The sequence below is a fragment of the Monodon monoceros genome, unplaced genomic scaffold (genome assembly GCF_005190385.1).
Source record: "Monodon monoceros isolate NGI ecotype Baffin Bay Population unplaced genomic scaffold, NGI_Narwhal_1 Super_Scaffold_18, whole genome shotgun sequence".
NCBI lineage: Eukaryota > Metazoa > Chordata > Mammalia > Artiodactyla > Monodontidae > Monodon > Monodon monoceros.
In genome coordinates this window covers 12,751,445-12,755,912 of record NW_021703774.1, presented here as the reverse complement: position 1 = coordinate 12,755,912, position 4,468 = coordinate 12,751,445, and the positions used below count along the sequence as shown (strand labels likewise).

General features: G+C 40.2%; 1 pseudogene; it reads left to right on the top strand.

The window, feature by feature from the left end:
- The first annotated feature begins 3,321 nt into the window (after positions 1 to 3,321).
- Positions 3,322 to 4,262, top strand: LOC114899570 (annotated as a pseudogene).
- The last annotated feature ends 206 nt before the right edge of the window (positions 4,263 to 4,468 follow it).

The window sequence follows — 4,468 nt, the reverse complement described above, 5'->3', positions numbered from 1 at the left end:
TGAGGCAACCGGCACCAGATATTGCCACGATACCCGAAAAGACCACCAAATAAGGAATACCCTGTGCCCTCCCGGATTCACCACACCCCTTCCCCTTCTTTCCCTATAAATTCTGCCCAAACCCTCACCCGGGCGCGACTTCTCTGGCCCCTTTCTCTCGGACCAGTGAACCTCGCCCGGGAGCGCTCCCTAAAAAAGCTCACTTGAAGCTTTCCTCTGTTTCGCAGTGCCGTTTGTTAAGATCCGACCTTACACTATCTCCAGCTAAAAACAACAAAAGATGGGGGTGGAAGGTGCCGTTATGGAGGGTTATTAAGAAAAGCACAGTAAATGAAGCTAAGGTTGTTATGCAGACTTAAGTCTTCTTTATTGATAAAGAGTTTCTAGATTTGGAATCATCCTCTTTTCCTGGTGCAGAGATACTCTTACAAACAGAGGTTTCCCTTATAAATGTAAATCCCTCTTACAAAAGGGTAACTTCTACTACTCATTTTTAGAGCGTCTCCTATGTCTACTGTTTCTTAAAAAATAATCAATTCAAAATAATCCTCATGCCCAAGAGGCATATTTTGGGATGACGTATTCTGCTCTCCTTCAGCTGCTACTGACTTTTCAATTATTCTATAATACTACTAACCTTTAATCAAAATAAAACTAAATAAAAGTACTTTTCAAATAAAGCCTTTAGGAAACATATCTGAATAATGTGGAAGAGAAGCCAAGCAAACTAAACGTTATTTAAAGGTGATTTTCTTTTTCACCCCTTCTCACTTCCTCAGCACCCAACTAAATTCGTACAAATGTCAAATTCAGATCCCATGGAATACAGAGCATAAGGAAAGGATACAGGGCTGTTGACCTGAAGTAAATAGACTGCCAGATATTTCTCCAGCAAAGATAGATGAAAATTTCAGATCAGCAGAGAATTGCAATTAGAGGTCTGACACATTGGCAAGCCACATGCAAGTCCCCCCAAGGCATGGGAAGGAGAACGCTTTTATAGAGGGGAAAAGGAAGATGGGAGAGCTGTGGTAAACAGAGTCTATGGCTTTTCATTGGCTGAGTCCCTGTCAGGAAAGAAGAGGCGTCTTTCTTCTTTCTGTTGGGCTCTGCTATGTTGCAGGACCTGACAGCTCCCCTCTTCTGATCTCCAGACTCTATTTAATTAAGGTTTCTGTTATTAATTTTTTACAGGGCTTAAATTCAGTTTTGTGAAAATATGCTTCCCCAGCAACTGGTATTAAATACTTCAAACAGACAGTGGAAATTCCCCTACTGATTTTCCTAATATTACAACTATCCCAAAGTCATTAGAATGCATATTCTACTGCCCTCACCCTGCTTTTGAACCCTTAACAGACTACCATCAGCATACATTATTCTGGTCTCAACGTAGAACATATTTCTTACCTTTTGTTAAACATCAGAAAGTTATCTGCTGAGCAATGATGGAGATTCTTTCTTCCACAGAATCTACAAACAAAAGTGAAAAGATTTTAAGACTCTAAATTATCCAGAATACTTCATAATGAGTTTACAATTGCCATTCCAATGCATTTGTTTATTCCAACATATATAAATAAGGTTATAGAGAAAACAGAAAAGTATATTGATTCAATCATATGACTGTATTTTCATCAATATCTTTTCCAATTTCTAACATCTCTGAGTAAGATTGTCAGGGTATACTCTACCTAATGGTACCTGGCCGACGGGGCCAGGAGCAAGAACTATAATGTAGCTGTTGCCTTTCTGGCCAAACGTGTGTTCTGTGTCATATGGCTATCTCTGCCCAGAGGGAAAACACCTTGCTTTTTTTTCTCCTTGATATACCCAAAAGGGGTATCGTTTGCAATTCTTCAAAGGAAGGTTAATTTTCGTTCTTTAATTTGTATGTCAGTACCAACTGTGCTCTAAGAGACAGTGCAAAATAGACCAGAAAAAAAAGAGTGAATTTCTCTTTTATGAGCAGTACTTACATATCTGTTAAAAGAGTAAAGAGATGACATGAATTCATTAATGAATGAAATGCAGTTGACCTGTAAACAATGAGGGGTTGGGGGTGCTGACCCCCTCCCCCATTTGAAAGTTTTCCTACTGCCATCTCTGACTCAAAAAACAAAGGAATTGATAAATGATTCACCAAAGGGCAGGAAGCTGACACAGCTTGCATAGACTTAGGACTCAAACTCTAGTTCTTTTGATTCCACACATTGTGATATCTAATCCAACACAAATTTTTCTTAATTTAAAGATCTGTAAAATGAAAATACAAGTTCGATACTTATTGAAATAAATCTGCATATAAGTGTACCTGAGCAGTTCAAGCTCGTGTTGTTCAAGGGTCAAATGTATTACTTTTAATCTCATAAGAGTAAATGAATGAAGGCATATTGAATAAAAACATTACCCTCCAAACCAGGTTTCTTAACCTAGCTCTGAACATCTTTGGCAAAATGATTTCTAACAGGACTATAATAATATACTCATTTCATTGAAATACTTTATTTTGTTGTTTTTATGGTTTTTAAATTACTTGCAACAGTTGCATAGAATATCTGCATAGAATTTTATAGAATAAATTAAGTTGTTTCTTTTTTGGCTAATAACAACTCTGCTGAAATAAACTTGTTTTATATATTTCTTTGCACATATGAAAATAGGACATTCCCAGCTATGGAACTGATAGGGCAGGAAATATATGAAAATTTATCTTTCACACATTTTAATTATTCTGATAATTTTTACAAAGGTTGAACTACACATTAATATTTTTAAATGTTTGCAAAATTGTATAATGCTATTTTGACTTGCATTCACTTAATTACATATGAATTTATGCATCATTATGTTAATTTGTGTGTAAACTGCTTATTCATTTCTATGCTTATTAGATTATTCATATTTTTCAAATATATTTATAAATGTCCCTTCCCCTAATCCTAGAAATGCTGTAGGAAAAATAGGAAGTGTGTTGGAACTTGGAACTTTGTTTAGCACCTAACGAAACACCCTTAGCCCTGAGATCCACCCATTTCTTTCTTCTAAGAGTTACACACAGCACACAAGCACCCCATATACCATTTTTATAATCGTGTTTTTTTCTCTCCTGTAGTAGTTCTATTTATGTTCTTGATATGAATACTTTTTTGCTGTTGTTATATGTACTGCAGGTGTATTTTCCCAGTCTGTGGTTTGTCCTTTAGCTTTGTATATGGGGGCTTCCAAAATTAGATTTCTAAGCTTTTCCATGCTACCCAGAGAGAGATCCATACAGCATTTTTCTGGGTTCCCAGCATAACTTAAAGGGAAACTTTCACAATGTCCAGAGCTTTTGATGTCCTACAAATGAAGGAGGATGTCCTCAAATTCCTTGCAGCAGGAACCCACTTAGGTGGCACCAACCTTGACCTCCAAATCGGACAGTTATCTAAGAAGGAAAAGTGATGGCATTACCTCTAAATCTGAAGAGAACCTGGGAGAAGCTTCTGCTGTCCGCTTCTGCCATCACTGCCGTTGAAAACCTGGCTGATGTCAGTATCATAACCTCCAGGAAGACCAGCCAGAGAGCTGTGCCGAGGTTTGCTGCTGCCATGGGCGCCACTCCTACTGCTGGTCACCTCGCTCCTGGAACCTCACTCACCGGAGCCCAGCAGGCTTCCGGGAGCCGCGACTCGTGGTGGTTCCCGACACCAGGCCTGACCACCGGCATGAGAGGCATCTTCTGTGAACCTGCCTACCACTGCTCCGTGTAACACAAACCAGTCTCTGGGCTCTGTGTACTCCGCCATCTCTGCAACAACTGGGAGCTCACTCTGCAGGTCTGACGTGATTGACAGACGCTGACCGGGGAAGTTCTGCGCATGCGCGGTTCCCTCTCCCGTGAGCACCTGCGGGAGTCCCGCCTACTCTCCACTTGTGTGAAGATCCTCAACAGGTGGTAAAGAAAGGGCAGGCCTCAGCTGAGAAGGCTGTGACCAAGGAGGAATTCAGAGTGAACGGACATCTCCAGCTCCTGAATTTACGGCTGCTCAACCCGAGGTGGCAGCCTGGTCTGAAGGCGGCAGGCGCCCTCTGTGCCTGCCCATTAGTTCCCCACTGAGAACCACAGTGCACAGCGGCCAGTGAAGCCGCTGAAGTTGGGCTGCAGCTGCCACTGCTCAGGCCACGGAATGGGAGGAGCAACCGCTGAGTGGTCCGCAGCTGTTCTTCTGCAGACTCTAACCCAGAAAATGGAAATAAAAGGGATGGAAAATAAATAGTCTCTAAAACAATTTCTAAATTATGCAGTGAATTCAACTACGTTAGAAACCAGCTTGGGTCACCAGTTGGCAGTAAGCTTCCACTTTTAATTTGCAGGTAATACATAAAGGTATTCATGATAATGTCCATTTCATAAAAGAAATTCAACATTTATACAAATAATTTGCTAATTCTTATGATCTTAGCTACGTTTTAGTTTGTTTTA